The 20569-nt window shown below is 43.5% G+C and overlaps 1 protein-coding gene across 3 annotated transcripts in view; it reads left to right on the forward strand.

The window, feature by feature from the left end:
* Positions 1-20569, forward strand: part of LOC137332471 (glutamate receptor ionotropic, delta-2-like) — a 366170-nt gene that overhangs the window by 14546 nt on the left and 331055 nt on the right. The window contains exon 1 of one of the 3 annotated variants that reach the window (XM_067996344.1): positions 13925-13996. The exons of 1 other annotated variant lie outside the window; for it this stretch is intronic. The gene's annotated coding sequence lies outside the window, so the exon portion shown is untranslated. Of the gene's footprint in view, positions 1-13924; positions 13997-15526; positions 15592-20569 lie in introns of those variants that run through there. One more of the 3 variants, XM_067996345.1, reaches the window with a different exon arrangement.

Genomic DNA, 20569 nt, shown 5'->3' on the forward strand with positions numbered 1-20569 from the left:
TGAAATTGTGCCCTGTACACCTAAGTCCAAGTCATTAATATATATCAAGAAAAGCAGTATTGTTAGTAGAAGTCACACTAACCTTTGTCGGGATGGGCTAACGTCGTCCTCCATGACCACCATGGAATAGAAACCTGCCTGACTTTTGGTGGGCAGTGACCATTCGTAATCTGGGTTAGGAACTACCCCACCTTGAGAGGGGTGATTTTAAACTCCAAGAATGGGTGGGTTGGGGGCGGGTGAGAGTTGAAAATAGTTGTTTTTTTGGGTCGTGACCGCAAAATTTTTGGACTTGTCATTCCCAGTGGGAAGCCTGTAATTTTCCACGCCGATGTTAAACCCGGAAATAAAGCCGAGTTGCAGTCGCAACCCAAAAAACAACTATTTTCAACTCCCACCCACCACCAACCCACCTGTTCTTGGGTTTAAAATTAGCCCCTGAGAGTGAGAAAATCTTAAGGGTATCGATCTCTTATCTATCCTTTAATAATGCTGTCAGTTCTAAGTGGCCCTGCCTCCATCTAACGTTCCTGATGGCACGTTCAAGTACGCATAATGCTTTTGCGGCCAAAATTTACAACCACTCGTAAGCTTTCTGACTGGAGGGTAATGTTTACTTGCATTTTTGTAACCATGTATCATAACAGGCACCAATATCTTACCCCCAATTTAGTAATTCTGGTTAGTGTAAAGCAAAATGTTAATCGCCAAACCGGACATATGGGGCTCCATTTTAGCACCCGCTATCGTGTGTGTTCCTGGCCGGGGGGGCTCCGAAAATCTGGGAATTCCGGAGCGGGTCGGGAGCCCGGCTCCAACCCTCCCACTTCCGGGTACCCCACAGCCGCGCCGACATGCGCGCGCAGCCCCCGCATGTGGGACTCCCGCAGGCAATTAAAGCCAGTGGGGTGCCACTTGACAGTATTTACTTAGGTAATGCAGGTCATTAACAGACCTGATTAAGGGAATATGTCAGGAGGGGTGGGATTTTAGAGACAACTGGGACTGTTTCCCATACTGGGGGGAAACACTCCAAGTTGAAATGGACGTGTTGCAGCCATCAGCCTGTGGCAGCTGCAAAGATCCATTTGACAGGTGGGGGGCGAGACCCTCACTCATTGCAGGAGGCCACTCTGTCACTTGGGACAAAGTTTGGCCTCCACCACCCTCCTCCTGACAAGAAAATTCACCAACTTGCACACTTACCCCGGGGTCCAGAGACATGTACCTACCTTGCGGACCCCCTCAGATGTACATCTTCTGGATGGGGGCCGCCGTAGCTGCAGTCATGACCTCCTCGGAGGGCGAACAGCATCACCAGCCTCGCCGGCCACGCCGTCCACCTCTGACACGTGGAGCTCCACAACAGAGTGCTGTGACACATCCACTTGCACAGCAGGAGGGAAGGCAACCGCAGAGAGAGATGCGTCTCAGAGGGCACTACCCTCACCACAGGGTCCACAGACCGAGGCTCAGCTTCCTGGACCTCTCTGAGCAGCAGTGCACACGGAGGCTCAGAATCACTCGACATGTAGTCGTGGACATCTGCAGCCTCCTTCATGCCGAGCTGCTCCCGGTTGGCCCGAGCACCATCTTCTTACCTGTCGCTGTCAAAGTCACCACTGCCCTCAACAACTTCTCCGCATCCTTCCAGGGTGCCACCGGGGACATCGCCAACGTCTCTCAGTTGTCTGCACAAAAGAGCCATGCAAATACACCTACACCCACTCTGCAGTGACACAATGGGTGTCATCAGTTGTGGGTCTTCATTGTGATCCTCAGGAGAGGGCATTGTTGCACAAAGCAGACAAGATTCGCAAAGACGTGGCAGTAGTGGTGCCAATATAATATGTAATGTGAGTTGATCAGAAATTCAATATAAGTAAAAACCATGACAAACCCTCAAACACCCTTGTGCATCCCCTTCATGCTCACGACACTTTTGCCTTACGCTTCCTACTGCACATATGTGATGCATGCCCTGTGGCTGCAGCACTGGTGGTGGCAGGTTGAGTGAGGCTGACCGTGAAAGAGATGCATGAGAGGGTGAGCATGAGATGGAGCCATGAGATTGTATGAGGATTGGGTTGAGTGGTAGTGGCAGGATGAGTACTGGCGAGGTGAGTAAGTGCAGGTAAGATGAGGATGAGCTTTGAGTGGGTGTGAGGAGTGATGTGATAGTGTAGTGTTGGCAGTGCAGAAGGTGGTGTGGGGTGGGGATGGTGATGTGGCAAATGGATGTAGGGGAATGAGTAAGTGTACTCACTTTGGCTGACCTACTTAGGTCATTGGAGCGCCTTCTGCACTGTATGCAGGTGGGCGATATGTTGGTGGTGCAGGTGACCTCCTCTGCCACCTCGAGCCAGGCCTTCCTGGTGGCAGAGGCAGGCCGCTTCCTCCCGCCCGCCGGGGGGAAGATCTCTGTCCTCCCCCTCCTCCTCACCCCATCTAATGATACCTGGAGTGAGGCATCATTAAACTGGGAGCAGCCTTCCCCCTGGGCTGCTCCATGCTGTAATTTTTGCTATTTGTTGCAGCATCTTTCAGTGGAGGACTGCCCCTTTAAATAGAGCTCCTCCAGCTGACAGATCTTACTGCACATGTGCAGTCCGCCCGACGCGCAGATCAGCAGTGGGGAACCCGGAAGACCAGGTAAGTGGATCCAATTAGGCTGCAATCGCGCGGGGGGCAGACTGATTTAGCCGGGCGCGTTACCCACGCGCCCAATAGCCCCCCCCACCGCGAACCCGCAGCCCTGGTAACATCGAGCCCATGGTGTTGCTTTGTGTGTAGTGCTTCTTGTTAGTTGTAATGCAATACCTTCCTCTCTCCTTAAAAATGATGTTGGTCCTTTTCAAATTCAATAGTACAATTAGGGGAGTCTTCATCTTGGGTAAAACCACAAACTGGCAGTGCGCTTTGTAAAACATCACATCTGTACAACCAGGATCCACTTTTCCTGGAACAGCACGAAGTGTTTGGTGCAATCCAGAAGCCGCCTTCTTCCCTTTAATGATATCTTCGATCTTTGGATAATTTACAAATTCCATACGTATATCATCCTCCAACAAGCCCATCGATTCCACTTTGAATACGTTCATTGGTTTTACATCAGCAGATAGCAATGGTATTGCCACTACCACAGGAATTAGTCGTGAAGCAATGTCACTTTGCTTGCAAAGCTTCTTAGCATAATATACCAATCCAAGCCATCGCACCTTACACCAATCCATATTCCCATCTGATTTCCAGATTTTCATTTGATTGCCCAATATAAAATTTGGGATCCAATTGTTTCCTATAGCATTTGACCCCCTTTTGAATCTGAACATTGTAAAAACCCTCCATACATGATTGCCTTTAAGATCAGTTGTTCCTTAGTCTTTGTTATTCTGAATGATTGCCAATATCCCTATCCCTAACCTGTCTCTCTGTCAGTCTTTTTATTAAAACCAGGGACTCTCCTTGTTCTGAGATAACATCCCTCGTCTGCCTATTCATTCCTTTAAGTAATCCCTCTAATCCCTTGTGCATTGTTTTATCATGTTTCCATTGTCTCCGAGCTCACCTAAATCTCTTCCCGATTGCGCTTAGTAAAATTGTGTACCATTTCTCTTAGCGTGATTTTAAAAAATCTACATACATTCAGTTGCATAAATTGGAAGTCAAGAGATAGGGAAGGAAAAATTTAAGAGCAGGAATAATCTCTAACTGCAAATTGTAATAAGTTTCTTGTGTTTGCGTCACCACAAGTCCGTTCATGCATCTTTCCTACGCCTCCCATTTTAGAATTTTAATTACATCAGTCTGTGTAAAACAACATGATTTTAAAACTTCTTTGCAGTAATGACTGAAAAGAAGGCAGAGCCAGCTTTATCACAGCAGCTCCATACTCAGATATATTTCAGCTAAATTTAAAGAAACTTTGCAAATTTGCAAACAATCGATTTAAATCTCAAATCACACAGACATAAAAAAGGACGTAGTCCCGTAAAAGCGCAATAATTCTCCAAACTCTTTTTACTTGTACATTTAACAATGGTACTATGCTTAGAAAATGCAACGGTTGAAATGCTTATATTAAACGACTGGGACTACAAAGGGTAAATGCTGCTTCAGTTTTGTGAATAAAGAGGAAATGGAGCCAGCTGCAGTCTGCGGCTAACACTAAAAACTAAAGAAAAATCCAATAGCTTTTAACAGTGGGGGAGACTGAATCTTCCCTTCTCACCTTTATTTCACCTGTATTAAATCATCTATCCTTTATCTTTCATCTGCATTTTCAATCTCTGATGTTTCCTACTTAACTTAATTTTGTACCAATTTAAAATCTTATGTGGGAAAGACCATTTATCAAGTTTGTATTGGTTCTCCTGTAAAAGTTTTCTCCTTCTCCTCTGTTGCTGGAAACTTGGGGTATAGTGAATGAAAAAGGGGTACTGGAGACCCAGCCTTTTTCCCTTCTGGTCTTTTACTCTGTAACACGTTTTGGGTTTGTGTCAATAATTCTTTGACTTCTGTGACTTCCATTATGCAATCCTCATCTAAACCTTCACAATCGACTTTATTCTCATCATTGGCTCCTTGTATTGTCTGGGGAGTGATAGTTCGCTACCTCCTCTACCAACCCTTCCCCGTCTACCTCGTCTCCAACACCACCCGCTCATTGTACATTGTACACCACCGGGTCATTGTACATATGCTTTCTCTCTTAACTGTCAACTGTTCTTGGAACCAGTGTATCTGTTTCTGATATTGGGTAGTCAGAGGGGTTATTAATTTATCTAATTTTTGTTCCACTTCTCCCGGTTTTTGGAGAGTCATGGTCTGATTTCCCTCATTGTTTCTCTGCCAGGGCGACATTACATTACATTACTCCGATAGTCTACGACGTAATGACCTATTTTCTGACATCGGAAACACCTGTTGTTTTTCCTCCCATGACTTTTCACATTCCAGCAGCCACCACAGCCCCTTGTCTGCCCAAAGTGCCACATAACTCGTGAAACATTAACTTACACCATGTGTGGTCTACCGAATTTATGGGTCGATACATAATCTCCCTTAAAGCCCATCTACAGTGGTTGAGTTCTGACTCTAGTCTCCCATTTTTCTCTAAGTCTATCTCTCCCTTGTAATATTTTCTGACTCTGTAGCCCCTGCGCTGCTGCAATTTTAGCCACTAACTCCCAACTCTCCAGTATAGTCAAGACATCAGTCAGACGTTCTTTCAACCTTGCTTTTTCGTTTGACTGTCTCTTAATATTCCTGTATTTTTTGTCTGACTGTTTCTTATTTTCCTCTTTTAATTGTTTAATATGTTCCTCACTCTTAAGTGCATGCAAGTTGGCCGCCCACATAAGGGTCCTTTTGCCAACTCTCACATTCATCTTTTTTATTTCAAACTTGATCCTCGACCCATTCTCTGTCTATCTTATAAGACCCATCCTTCTCCATGATTTCGGAGATCTATTCTAATGGTTACTTGGACCTCTTTAGTTTCTTTTTCAGTTTCTTTTCTAACATTTGTTGGACACTTGCTATGATCACTTATACTAAAACAAAACCTCACTTCTGGAATTTGAACAATTCATGTCTTTTGTAATCAAACTAAGTGTGTCAATTTTTAAACATTTTCTTTTAGATGCTTGAATTTATGTCAACACAAAACATTGGTCACATTCTGCCGCGGTCGCCATTTTGTAACAGATTCGGACATGATACCAAATGTTTCTTTTATTAATAGTTAAATCAAATATGTAAAAATATAAAATATTAGACAACAAAGATCAAAACAATATTACCCCATTTGATCTCTGGGCAGAGTTCCTAATTAAGTTGGCGACGTGGTCATTTCAAGTTTTCCGACCGTGAGGTAGTCTTCAGGTTTTCATGTGTTCTTCTGACAGCTGTGTTGCCTTCAGATAGCTAGGTGATCTTCTGACAGATGGTTGATCTTTGCTAATTCCTCTGCCCTGAACTCAAGAGATGTTGGATTTTTATGTCCCCCCTGGCAGGAACCTCACACCATATGTGGAACAATATTCATAAGACCTTATAGATTAACAAAGTTGTTTTTCAAAGAGGTCAAGATGGTCAGATTGTTTTAACATTACTCATCTAACCACAAGACCCTTTGCAAGCTTGTTTTTCAAGGTGGCCAATTTGTTTGACTGTACACGTCTAGCTATCTTGTCATTCTCCTGGTCTTATTGCTATCTTTGGATTATTGTTCCGATTTTTGGGTCATTGTTCCTCTTTTATCACATAGCTGCCTTGCCTCACATTGATGGTAACAAGGGTCAGTCACTAGTCAAAGATTAACAGTTTACAATTCAGCAAAATAAGCTGCACACCCTAAAGAGCATGATGGTTAGTAGCATTAAGAAAAAGATGTCAATTTTTCCCTATTTCCAATATTCTTACAGGCATCCTAATGGTTATGGTGCTGGACCAAAAGTTTAAGATTTCAAATCCAACTCTTGTCAAGTACTGGTTTTAAAAAAAAGACTGTGAAAGCAACAGGATTGTTGTAAAAATCCAACTGATTCACTAATGTCCTTCATAGAATGTATCCTAACACCCCTATTTGGTCTGGCACCAGTGCCATACAATGTGGTAGGCCACTCGACTGTAGAAACAATTACTACAGAAAGCCCACTACTACATTCTCAGAGCAACTAAGGATTACAATAAATGTGGCCTTGTGCCCATACCCCAAAAACGAACTAAAATGAATGTCAGGAATATGTTGTAAGTAGGGTAATGCAGATTGTAACAGTTGAGATGTTAAGATAACCTCATAGAGTACCCTTCCAAATTTGAGTTAGAAACAAACTTAAGAGATGCGTTAGTGCAGTGGGCCAGTGCATTGTCTTTTCAATTCTGGGACAGGAATTCAAATCCAACCCAAGCTGATGGGCTGAAAATCTCCTCTCTGCTATGTAAGTTTGGGCAGTTTCAACTCGGTTGGTAATGAATTTGTTCAGATAGCACAAAATTGTTCACGATGACAAACTGACACTGAATTGGCAAACTTCAGATAAGAATGTCTGAGTTGGGAGACAAAATAGGGGATGGTCTTTTGAAGTTATGGTATAACATTGTGGCGGCATGGAGAGCACCACCATCCATTTGCCTGAGTAATTAATGCTGATACTGAGTAACAAAAATGTAAAGAGTCTTCTATTCCCCAGCACTGATATCATTCACATTGATGAGAACACAAAAAAACCCAAAAATATATATTAATTTACTGTTTATAGATTAGCATTCGCATTACTTTGGTGTTGAACCATGATGGATGCTTGGCTTCTGTATTCAAATGACATGATTTAAATGCCTGTAATAGTGATTTATTCCACTGCATTTTACAGAAGCACATAATAGCCTTTTGTTGGATATTAAAGCATCTATGGGTTTCAAATGAACTTTGATCATAAGAGCTAATGTTTGATCTTGAGGACCTAAAGATGGGAGGGGTGGGGGGTGGAGAAATAATAACATTTCACAAAATTTATGTACAATACATGTTATATTGCAACTGCAATACAACTTTCATTGCTGGGCAATTCGTTTAAAATGAGGAATGTCAACACAATGCAAACTTTGGAATAATTTTACAGAAGCCAAAGAAAGGACCAATTCAAAAAAGAATATTGGCCAAGCAGGATACATCTCCCCGATGAGCTTCATTGCTGCTCTGAAGAGGGTGCTCGAAAGTGCATGAGCATGGCTTGGGTTTGATTTTATTCTGCCAATTTTCCTTTATTGGCCGCTACTTGTATCATTCTCACTATTTATTGTCTGCATACTCCATGAGGCAGCATGTTGGGCCTTTTAAAATGCTGCTCTGCCCAATTTTTTTTCTCTTAAAAAGAAAGTAATTTATTTTAAGGAAACTGCCCCTCCTGTGCCTACTCAATGGTTCTGTTTTAGCAAGTAACACAATTATGCGACAAATTATATGGTCATTTATTCTCTCTGTTGAACTTTGATCATTTAAAAATAATCTTACCAAGTTTGTTCCCAATCATACTATTTATTGCCTGTCTTTCATGTGTTTTTTTTTGTTTCAAAATGAAACCTCTTCATCTTCACAATATTAATTTAAGCTGATACATTGTTATAAATAATAGACATATGCCAACCACTGGGTCAGACAGTGGGTTCAAGCCCTATATCATGATTTCAGTGCTGAATTGAGGAGGTGCCATCCTTTAGATGAGATGTTAAACCAAGGTCCTATATGTCTGTTTGCATTAAAAAGTAGTGCAATCTGGTGCAAGTCTTTTTTTCCCCTCTCCATTTCCATCTTTCCTCCCATTTTTATTCAGGCTTGTCTTTTTAAAAACTATTCTTGTTTTGCAGTTTCGTGTTCCCTTTTCATTTTTACCTATTAGGACTATTTTCCTATATTTCTTTCACAAAGACAACACATGATCAAGCAGATAGACCTTTTGGTCAAGGATAATATTTCCTTCAGAAAGCTTATTCTTTGTTCAATACAATGAAAAGTTTTCGTGGGGTGGTGGGGGGTGTGCAAAATCAGAATGTAGGACAGAATATGGAGACTGTGGGGTTTATTCTGTGATATCAGTGGGGAGGGCATTGTGAGAAATTGCAGGCATATGATCGGCAATTTTCTGCCATTTAGAATTAACTTAATCTCCGCAATGTGCTTCTGAGAGCACTGATTCCCACTGGGAGTGCAGAATTGGCCTTAATATATACATTATAAACATCTGACTTGTATCCCTGTATCCATATAAATCATTAATGGGCATACAGAAGGAATGTACTGCATACATTGATGACAAAGCTTTAGTGTGGCTTGTCACACTCGGCAAATTAACTTTGACTTTTTTTCCTCTGTTAATTTGCTTGTTATGTTCTTGAATCTTTTCTACTATTTTATTCTAGATTTTTTGGCTCTAGTATTTTCAATTATTTTCCGAGGTAAGCCCCAACTCCCTATGCTTCCAGAGTGTCTCTGCTAGCCTTGCAATATAGATAAGGGCCCCAATATTACCAGGAAGGCGGGATGGCAGGGGGGGGGGGGTGGAGTGATTGGGCACGTGGGTAACCTGCCCAGTGAAATCGGTCCGTTCCCCACGCGATCGCGGGTAAATTGAAGGCACTTACCGTGGCTTCCGGGTTTCTTGTCGTCAACCTGCACAGCGGGTGGACTGCGCATCCGCATCACAGCTGTCAGCTGGAGGAGCCTTATTTAAAGGGGCAGTCCTCCAACAATGCTGCTCCTGCAGCAAACAACAAAAAGTACAGAATGGAGCAGACCAGGGGAAACACTGCTCCCAGATTTAACAATGCCTCACTCCAGGTCCTACTGGATGGGGTGAGGAGGAGGAGGGATATTTTCTACCCAGCGGATGGGAGGAAGTGGCCTGTCTCTACCACCAAGAAGGCCTGGCTCGAGGTGGCAGAGGAGGCCACCAGCAGCACCAACGTCTCCCACACATGGATCCAGTGCAGAAAGCACTTCAATGACCTAACTAGGTCAGCCAAAGTGAGTACACTTATTCATTCTCCTACACTCCATCTTCCACATCACCGCCCCCACCCTACAACTCCTTCTGCAATGCCAACACTACTCTATAACATCACTCCTCACACCCACTCAAAGCTCATCCTCAACTTACCTGCACGTACTCACCTGCCCAGTACTCATCCCACCACTACCACTCAACCCAATCCTCATACAATGTCATGGCTCTGTCTCATACTCACCCTCTGAAGCATCTCTTTCATGGTCAGCCTCACCCAAACCAATGCACTCAGCGGTTGGCCACGTCACCATCCAACACTCACGCCTCTCTACTTTCTCCCCTTATAGGAAAAGAGAGCCTAGAATGCACGGAGAGGGTGAAGACCGGAGGGGGGCCGCAACATCAGGTCGTCCTCACTGACACAGAGCAGGAGGCTCTGGAATTAAGCCGCACCCTCGAGTGCCTGTCCGTCGGGGACGCCGAGACTGCCACCCGACAAACGGCTGGTGACGGAACTTTAACATTCAGCACTCACAATAGCAACTGATGTTAACATGCCTTGCCATCTTCAGCACCTCAGCATCTGTCATCATGCTTAATATTGCCTTCTGTTCCCTTACAGGGCCTTCAGCGACCGCCGTGATGGTGGAGGGCAATTCCTCAGAGAACCTGCCGGCATCTGAGCAAGACATCCACCAGCGCAGATACACAAACCTCGGTGGGTCCCCGTCCTCACTTAGTTCGGGTTGTGCATGGTGAGTCACCACACATGTGAGCATGAGCAGACACTGGTGGCAGGGGCAACAGTGGAGAGTCCATGTCAGTGGGAGCATTCTTCTCCAGGCTCTGCTCAGTTGGACACAGTTGCTAAACCCTGGGGGCCATCTTTTAAAAGGAGAATGATCGAGGTGCAGCAGCACATTTGCGAGGTGCTGGAACAGGTGCCACGCGCACTCTCCACAATCGCGCAGAGGATGGTGGAGTCCAACTCCTGCATGAGTGGAATGGTGGCACAGGTACAGGAGGGAATCTCTGAGATATTGTCACAGGGACGTGAGGCCATCTCTGAGATAGTGTCGCGGGTAAGTGCGGGAATGTCTGCGATGGAGGGAAGGCTAGCCTCCATCGAGCTTCAAGCACGGCTCACCAATGAGTCCATTCAAGCCCTGACAGTGGCCCTTCGGACTCAAGGTGAGCAACTTTCTGCCGCCTAAATCAGGCAGGCAGATACACTAGCACTAGCCTTACAAGGCTTCACACATGTCCTCCAAACTGTTGTCCAGCAGGGTGGTAGGAGTGATGTGGGCCGGCCCTGGAGAGGGATGACAGCGAAACGGGACATGGAAGTGGAGACGCCATTCAAAGCGCTCCCACGTTTCACCCGTTGCCCCCCTCTCAACCAGTACCCGCAATGTTGCCTCCTCTTCAGGTGGTCGAATCTGCCCCTGCACAGGTACAGATGGAATTGTCATTGGAGGAGCCCTCATGGGCACCGAAACCCAGAGGGCATCGGCCCAAAGCGTCTAATCGGACAGGGCATGAACAAGAGCAACCTGCCACTACCTCTGCTGCAGCCACAGGGGAAGCACCATATAGGAGTAGTCGGAAGCATAAGGCAAAGGTTTTGTGAGCACAAAGGTGATGCACAAGGGTGTTTGACGGTTTGTCGTGTTTTTTGTTTTTATTTGATTTTTGTTAATGGCACATTAAATATTATTATTGTTTTGACTGGCTTGTGTAATAAGTCCCTTTCATGAGGTTCACCAAGAACACCCACGCTTGATGCCACCTATTGGGTCACTCTACAGTGGGTATATGTATAGTTGCACAACTATTTTGTGCAGGGGGTGGGGGAGGGGGCTGGTGTGGCCGCTCCTCAGTCCAGGTAGTGAGGACTGGACTCTTCACACTGTTAGAGGTTAGGAGAACCGTTCACATATCAGTGACTCCCTGGCCTCACGAGCAGCCAGGTGAGCCGCTGTTCTGCCCATGGGTTGCTCCTCATCCTCTGCCTCCTTTTCGTCATCCTCCTCCTCCAATATGGGTGGCAGATGTGGATGGGGCCTCCTCCAGCGGCACCCCTCTCTGTTGTGCCATGTTGTGCAGGGCAAAACAGATGACTATAATGCATTCAAATCTGTCTGGTGCGTATTGAAGTGCTCCCCCAGAACGATCAAGGCACCTGAAGCGCATCTTGAGCTGCCCCATAGCATGCTCAATTGTAGACCTGGTAGCGATGTGGCTGTCGTTATATTGACGTTGTTGCTCGGTGGTGGGGTTCCTCAGAGGTGTCATGAGCCACGTGTGCAGGGGGTATCCCTTGTCCCCGAAGAGCCAACCCCTGCGGGTGTTGGGTGCGTGGAAGAGGGGCGGGATGTTGAACTCCTGGAGAATGAAGGAATCGTGGCAGCTGCCATGGTATCTTGTGCACACGTGAAGGAATCTCTTGCAGTGGTCACAGATGAGCTGAGGGTTGATGGGGTGATAGCCCTTCCTGTTGATGAACAGTTCTGGCTTGTATCGCTATATGGGTGCAATTTATTACACCCTGCACCTGTGGGAAGCCAGCCACAGCGTGGAATCCCACTGCCCTTTCTGTCTGGCTGAGGTCATCCATTGAGAAGTTGATACAGCGCATGGCCCTGCGAAACAAGCCATCAGTGACCTGCCTTATGCACTTGTGTGCAGACGACTGAGAGACCCCGGCGATGTCCCCAGTGGCACCCTGAAATGATCTGGAGGCGAAGAAGTTGAGGGCAGTGGTGACTTTAACAGTGACAGGAAAGAAGATGCTGCTCGAGCCAGCCGGGAGCAACTTGGCATGAAGGAGGCTGCAGATGTCCGCAATTACCTGGCAACTGACTCTGAGCCTCCGTGTGCACTGCTCCTCAGAGAGGTCCAGGAACTCTGGTCTGTAGACCCTGTGGCGAGGGTAGTGCCTCCTGTGACACCACTTTCTCTGTTGTTGCCCTCCCTGCTGTTGTGCAGGTGCCTGTGGCGCAGCACTGTGTTGTGGAGCTCCACGTGGCAGAGGTGGACGGCATGCCTGGCGAGGCTGGTGATGTTGATCGTCCTCGGATGAAGTGATGAATGCAGCTATGGCGCCCCCCATCCTGACAGTGTGAGTTTGATGGGGTCCACAAAGTAGGTAAATGTGTTTGCACAGCAGAGTTTAGGGTATAAATTAAGAATTTTGAGTGGGAAGACAAAGCTGTTGCAGCCAAAATTTTGTCTGAAGTGACAGAGTGCCCTGCTGCAATAAATGAGATTTTTTCCCCCCCCACCTGTCAAATAATCCTTTGCATCTCCCACTGGCTGCTGGCTGAAATACGTCTGCTCCAACAGGGAGTGTTTCCCACAGCATGGGAAACACGCTGAGGATCCTTCAAAATTGCACCCCTGCCAAAATCTCCACTCAATGAGGTCTGTCAAGTACCTCAACTATCTAAATAACTATGTAAAGCAGCATCCCGCCGGCTTTAATTGGCGGTGGGAGTCCCGCATGCGGGAGTTGCGCGTGCACCCGAACGTGTCATTGGGGAACCCGGAAGTCAGCGGGTTGGAGCCGGGCTCCGAACCCGCTCTGGGATTCCACCATTTTAGGAGCCCCCCCGCCCTCAATGCACCCGCTCGGCCATCTGAAAATCGGCCCCAAAATGTTTGGTGATGCACTCAGAACAATGTTCTGTCAATTATTTTAAGTTACTGGAATTGTTTATATGCCTCCAGATGATCTGTCTCCAGTCTTAAATAAATTATGAAGATCACATCAGACCACATTCCATTTTAATTTACTAAATAAAAAATGAACAAGCAGATATGTTTGTAATGAGTAGAAATTTTATCAATCTCCTTAAAAGGGAGAATAGCAGAAGGGGTGAATCTAAATGCTTACATGTTCCTCTATAAACAATTATATATACATCTCTCCTCCTTGTATTTTTATGAGTTGTGGAAGCTAATCAAAATCTCCTCTATGAATCATACAAATTGAGATTTTCAGCTCCACTCAGTGGAACTTCTGGCACCCCACATAAAGAGGCTTATAACAGATTCATTTACATATGTCAGATTTTTTGACCATTTTTCTACAAAAGGTTTTCGGGAAAAAGAGTTGTTTTTAAATACTGTATTGTGCAGCATGGTGTATTCATGAGTTTTTTTTTAAAATGCATGGGTGGTAAAGCTGCTAGTGAGTTAAGCTTTGATGTTGCTTCCCCATAGACTGTAAATAGTAGGCAATTTCCAGCAATCATTAAACATTCCATATCCATTGTGTTACAAAGCCCCTGATCCATTTTGACTATGAACAGACATTGATTAAAAAACACGAGACACGCAGTCAGGTCCAGCAAACGTTGTAAGGTCAGCCCGTTTTTCTGAAACAAAACTGCAAGGCTGCATTAGAATGCAGGCGAGTAGTTATTTTGTTTATGTGAAGAAATTCAATCCACTGATAAGAAGTGCAGAATGTTTATTATTATGCAAAGGTAAGTAGTACTCATCGAACTAAGTGAATCTGATCATAACCGTTTCTCCAGTTTAACAATTCTTATCTGTCCTTATTACACTGTGCTTGCTTGGTCCGCCTTCAAAGGGATTGAAGAGGCACACATGAGCATACAAATATCCAGTACAGATTAGAAGGGAATACTATTGTTTGTTCCTAGATTATACTATTGTCGTTAGATGTTGGATAGTATGGGCATACTCCTAAACATCGGACACTTAGACTGGTTACAGGGCGGACTAGCACTGCTGTATCTGAGAAAATAAAGACACAGCATAGTGTTTAAAAATAAAGTTAGAATTTTTTTGTTTGTGTATTAATTATTAATAACCCTAAGATACTTGCAGAGGAAGTGAGGAGGGAAGATAAATGACTGTATTGCTTTAAAAATGTGGTTGATATAAAATTATGTGAGATAAAATTGTATTGGGGACCAGTGATTGGTTAAAAGGCATTCAGAGGGACTTGGCAAAGGGTGATCTGATAAATGGCTTTGAGATTATGAAAGGTTATGATGTGCTAAATAATGATACTGTTTCCTGTGGTTGGTGAAGTGGTAACAATAGTTGTCAAAGGCAGAGTATAAGTGGCCAGATGGAGGATTGATAAGAGATATCCTAACTGCAAAAATAACCTGGATAGGCCAAACAAACTTTTCTGATCCTAACTATCTTATGTTCCTTTCTATGATTGAAAATGTTCTGTAGTTTAGAGTTGCCACCGTTACTGTTCTGTATGCAAAAGTCTGATTTTATCTATTTTAGCAGAAGTATAAAAAACATTTTTTTTTATTAAAGGGATTCTGCTGGTAAGTCACTCAAATAGCTGAGTTCTGGCCCAAACGTCTGTCCAAACATGATGTTATTCCCTTCCAAATTACGCAACCTCCAAAAACAGTTATGGCAATTATTAACCAGATCTATTCCTCTGTGCACAATTTCCTCAACTGATTGTTGAAACCAGTTATCTTTTTCTCTTTTTTCCATGTCATCACTGAAAGGATTCCAGGTATTTCCACCTTTGTACTATCCTGGAACTTTGTATTCATGTGATAAATTACATCATAATGTGTGTCTGTTCAAGTTGCACGGCATTGTTGGAAGGGCCTCTCATGCTGGTTTTTTTGTGACAAAATATATATATATATATATATATATATACATCAAATGATTTGTGTATGTAAATTAAGTATTTCAGCATAGGCCAAAAGTTCTGTTCAGATGGGTTTTTATACCTGCTTACTCAGCTCTGCATTGGAATGAATGACCGCATAGAATCTAAAAGCTAGGAACTGTGGCTGGATGAGCAGAGAGATTTAGGGGTCCAAGTACAGAAATCACCAAAATCTAGTGGACAAGTACAAAAAATAATTAAAAAGGCTAATGGAATGTTGGCCTTTATCTCAAGAGGGCTAGAATATAAAGGGGTAGGAGTTATGTTACAGCTGTACAGAGCTCTGGTTAGACTCCATCTGGAGTACTGCATTCGCTTCTGGGCACCGCACCTCAGGAAGGATATATTGGCCTTGGAGGAGGTGCAGCGCAGATTCACCAGAATGATATCGGGGCTAAAAGGGTAAAATTATTATGACAAGTTGCATAGAATAGGCTTGTATTAACTTGAATATTGAAGTGTTTAAAATGATTAAAGGATTGAATGGAGAGAAACTATTTCCTCTGGTAGCAGAGTACAGAACAAGGGGGCATAACCATAAAACCTTAATGTCTGATGCAACTTAAATTCTGAGGTAGTAGGTTGCATTTAACAGCTCTCGTAGTTATCTTGGAGTTATAAGCAGAGATAAACTTGTTTCAGCATGCTAGTCTGATCAAGGCACCAGGTGCATTTGGGAGAACTATTATAGGAGACAGCAGGACACAAAACATAATTGAACCAAATTCCCTTAGGAACCTTACTTTAGGAATGATTGCAAGGCCATTGGAGAGGATACAGAAGAGATTCACTATGATACCAGGGATGAGAGACTAGCTATGGGAAGAGAAAAGAGAACTGGGACTCATTCATTAGAATGAGGAGATTTAAGAGGAGATCTGATAGAGCTGTTCAAAATTTTGAAGGTTTTTGATGAGGAAAGTCAGGAAAAAGTATTCCCACTCGTCAGTGAGTTAGCAACTAGGGGGTATAAATTTAAATAATGAACAAAAGAATTAAAGGAGCGGTTAGAAGGATTTTGTTTTTAAGCAAAGGATTGTTAGGACGTGTTATGCCCTACCAGGAACAGAGGTGGTAACCCAATCCATTATAGCTTTTAAAGGGAAGTGGATATATATTTTACCTTGGAAACAAATCTTGAGCGGGGTTTAAAGCAGGCAGCCGATCTGCTCCTGAAAGTTTACCGCCCGGCGGTGAAAGTGAAAATTTATTTGCATAGAACAAGATATTTTTATTTTCTCAGCTAACACAACATATTGCTTAAGACAGGAAGCAACATAAATAGCACAGTACCACTACTGTACTACTAAAAGGTACTTGGTTGGTACCTTGTCAGTGTTTATGACAGGGTAATGCCAAGTAATAATGTAGGTGAGTATAACACGATTCAAATTCCAAATGATCCCCCTTACTGCTATGCCCATTTAAAGCATTCAAGAAGTACTAGGTTTTCTTGTTGTCTCTACTTTTCCAAATTGTTTGGAAGATGAAGTTTGTTTCCAAATCAATAAAACGTGAAAACATCTCACATTTAAAGATCACAAATGTAATAATCTGGGATTAACAACATGTTATGAAAGTATGCAAACAAAATGTATCCAAAGGAGTTGTTAATTACTTTCTGAAATGATCAATGAAAATCCACACTGTGACCACAGATCGCAATGTAAGGTCATCATGAAAGGAAGTGGTTTCACAGTGTAAGAAACCCTTTCATAAATGTAAATTTTCTAAAATGTATACAACTGCGTCCTTTTTTAAGGATGCAGGTGGCACGTAGAACACAGCTAAGGTAATAGGGAGAAAAAGGTAAGTCGCCTCAATAATTTTTTAAAAAATTATCGCTTTCTTCAAATAAAAATAAACAAAAGCACAGTTTAAAAATTACAAACATCTTTTGCAGTTTATGGTTCTTTGTTTTAATTCACATAATTGTGGTTAACAATCAAACAATGGGAAATAGAGATAACGGGTGTCTTACAGTGTAATCTGATCTCTGCTTCATCTTCTGACAACATGCCAGTTGATCGCAACATAAATCAAAATAGAATGAAAGACCAGTCTCTCTCTTTATGCAAGTGTACAATATAATAATTTCGGGCAATATGGACGATTCCCTGAATAATACATATAAGGATGTTACTCTTAATTGCCATATTGCTAATGGGATTACGATGAAATACAAACTGCCATCTACTCTGTACTTTGTTAGACTACAGATCTGATGTTACAGCAACTTTGAGCTTGACGTTATAAATAACAGATTCAAAAAAATACTTAAAACCACTGTCCCTTTCTTTGCAGTACTTGTCAGTTTCATATAATTAAACTCGAGTAACGATTACTGAAGTCTTATCATTTCAGTAATACGACTTTTGAAAGACAAATAAATGTCTTGCATTAATTCTGTGATCCTCCTGCTTTGGGTCATTGTATGGAAACCATTTTTTAACCTGAAGTCACGTCTGTTCAATCCTTCATTTAATTCAGTTTGGGAACATCTGTCCTACATTGTTTGTCCACCTGTAATTTCTTGCATTCTTCCTGGCAGTTTGCTGCTCATCCCCAGTTTGGCATCATGAGCAAACTTTGATATTTTGCTCTAATTATGTCTAAATCTAAATTATTTATGCTGTAACAGAATGAGAGAGGGAGGATATGTGAGTCTTCGGCTTTTGCGAGCTCTGTATCCACGATAGGAATACAGCTTTAAGAAGTGTATAAAATGTCAGAATGACCAAGGCAAGGTGGTATAGCTTTAAGAAATCATTGATTTTAATTGCTTTTAATCAGGAACTACGCCCAGTCATTAAGGATAAAAGCAAGGAAATAGTTCAGTTTGGAGAGATGGGTTGTAGAGGAAGGAGCTGAGAGTGAGAAGGTGTATGCCAGAAAGTAATCCCTGTTACTGTTTTGTTCATTGCTGCACTTAAAGACACACTTGTTTTAAGCTCTAGTCTGTGTGTTGAATTGGCCACTGGGTCCTGGGACTGCCTAAGCTTGTTACATGTGGTGTCAGGAGTGGGATTTTGCCATTCTGAGAAAGGCCAAGACCTATCCACATGGAGGAAATGCTGAGAGCATTCATGCAGGCCACATTTGCAGAACAGAAGCAGACTAATAATATTCTGGAACTCCAACAAGAAATGAATTGGATCATGATGATGAAAGTGGAAAGAACTGAGGCTGAGAGCCAGCATTTGATACAGGGACTGATGTTGGGAGGATCCAAGGTGATGGACCCACAGTCTATCCGGCTTAGCTTGGTATTACAAAAGATGACTGGATGATGAGATGGAGGTGTATCTTCTGGCCTTTGATTGATGTGCAGAGTGAGAGAAGTGGGCAGGGATTGTGGCTCCTTTTTAGGTAGGAGATGCCCAAAAGGCATACTTTGACTTGGAATTGATGGATGCAGCTGATTACCAGATGCCGAAGGAGGAAATCCTGTACTGGAGTAACCCCATGGTGAGATCCCGACTGTTTCAAATCTGGGCCTATGAGGTGGGGAAACCTCAAAGATCACAGCTGTACGACCTGATACACCTGGCCTGAGACAACTAACCTGGCGAAGTTTGTGGTGTTGGTTGTCATGGACCAGTTCGTCCAAGCTCTACCCCAGTTCATCAGGAGATGGATCGGGCAAGGAGAGCTGGTGGACGCCCAGGAGTTGGTGGCCATGGTAGAGTGATGTGGCAGCGGAGGAACTGGCTTGCGACCGAGGCGACATCTCCTCCAGAACCCTATGGTGCCCTCTTAGCCTGAAGAAACGCAGAGATCCAGGTAAAACTGTATGGAGGAAGGGGGGTGCTAAAGTGCAACAAGAAGCTGAGAAGGGACAATTTATCATCTTTGATAACAAAGAAAATAATGTTAAATGCAATAAGCTGGTAAGGTGTTATCATTGTGATAGGTTAGGGGATATTGCAAGACGATGTCCTAACATATGGACTATAATCTGGGAAACCAGAACCTAGCCTCTGGGGAGGATTATTTGATTGGCCTAATGCAAAACGTGAGCCATGTAGTCACCACCCATTTGTTTTTAAAGCCCATAAAAGTTAAATGGTAAAGAGGTCATTGTGCTGATTGATTCCGGTAGCACCGTGACCTTGGTAGCTGCCAATCTGTTCCGACCCACCCAGTTACTTCATGGGTCCAAAACAGGGGTATGGTGTGTGCATGGGGATGTGTGGTGTTATCCTATTCCTATGGTTCTATCGTATGATGGGAAAAGTCAGGCGATTACCGCAGGGTAGTTCTGGGCGTCCCTCACCCAGTAATCCTGGGAAGAAATCTTTTGGCATTTGAAGCCCTCGTTAAAAATGAGGCCCAGAATTGACTCATGTCGGACACTGACACGAATGAGGGGTTCGCTCAAAATTTTCCCTTTTGAGGACCCCGACTTATTTCAGGGGATTGGGAAGAGAAAAAAATCGAAAGGAGTGGAGGTGGAATAAAGCTCAAGGAGCTAGAGAGACAGGTCCCTACTATTTTAGTAGATCATCAATTCATGACCCCTTCCACCAGTAGAGCACCTCTGTCAGGTTCCAAGGGAGACGGGTAGACTCCCTAGAGGAGTTTGCCATGAAAATAATAGATTTCAAACAGGAACAGGCTAATGGCCTGGCTTTTCAGAACAAGAAAGCCAAAGTGATATCGGTTAATGGACACCTGGTAGAAAAATAAGGGCTGGGTCTTAGTGTATAATTGAGAATGATTTGTTGTATAGAGTGACTAGTGAGCATGGGCTAAAGATAAAACAGCTATTCATTCCAAAACCCTTTCGACGGCTAGTATTAAATCTGGCCCATGAACACTTGTTGGGCGGACATCTCTGGGTAGAAAAAACCCAGGAGAAAATCTTACGATTTTTTTTTGGCCATGGATTTATAAAAGAAGTACTATTGTATTGTAATTCCTGTCCAGAATGTCAATTGGCAGCACCTAAACCTTGTCCCGAGCTCTGTTGGTCCTCCTACCCATAATTGATATACCCTTCGAAAGAATTGCTCTGGGGCCTTTGGAAAGGTCCTCCATGGGGTACCAGTATATTCTAGTAATAGTTGATTATGCAACCAGGTATCCAGAGGCTATTCACTTACAGAATGTAGCAACAAAAAACATTGCCAATGAATTTGTAAGGGTATTTTCTAGGGTAGGATTTCCAAAGGAGATTCTGACAGATCGGGGGATTCTGTTTCTATCCAAACTAATGGGAGATATGTGTGTGTTAAAGATTAAGGCTCTACTAACCTCGGTATATCATCCACAGACTGATGGGTTGGTAGAGCGTTTCAATAAAACTTTGAAAAGTATGCAAAAGAAAGTAGTAGACTGGGATGGCGAGAACTGGAATGCCTTGTTACCGTATGTAATG

Source organism: Heptranchias perlo, chromosome 14 (genome assembly GCF_035084215.1).
Source record: "Heptranchias perlo isolate sHepPer1 chromosome 14, sHepPer1.hap1, whole genome shotgun sequence".
Taxonomy (NCBI): Eukaryota; Metazoa; Chordata; class Chondrichthyes; order Hexanchiformes; family Hexanchidae; genus Heptranchias; species Heptranchias perlo.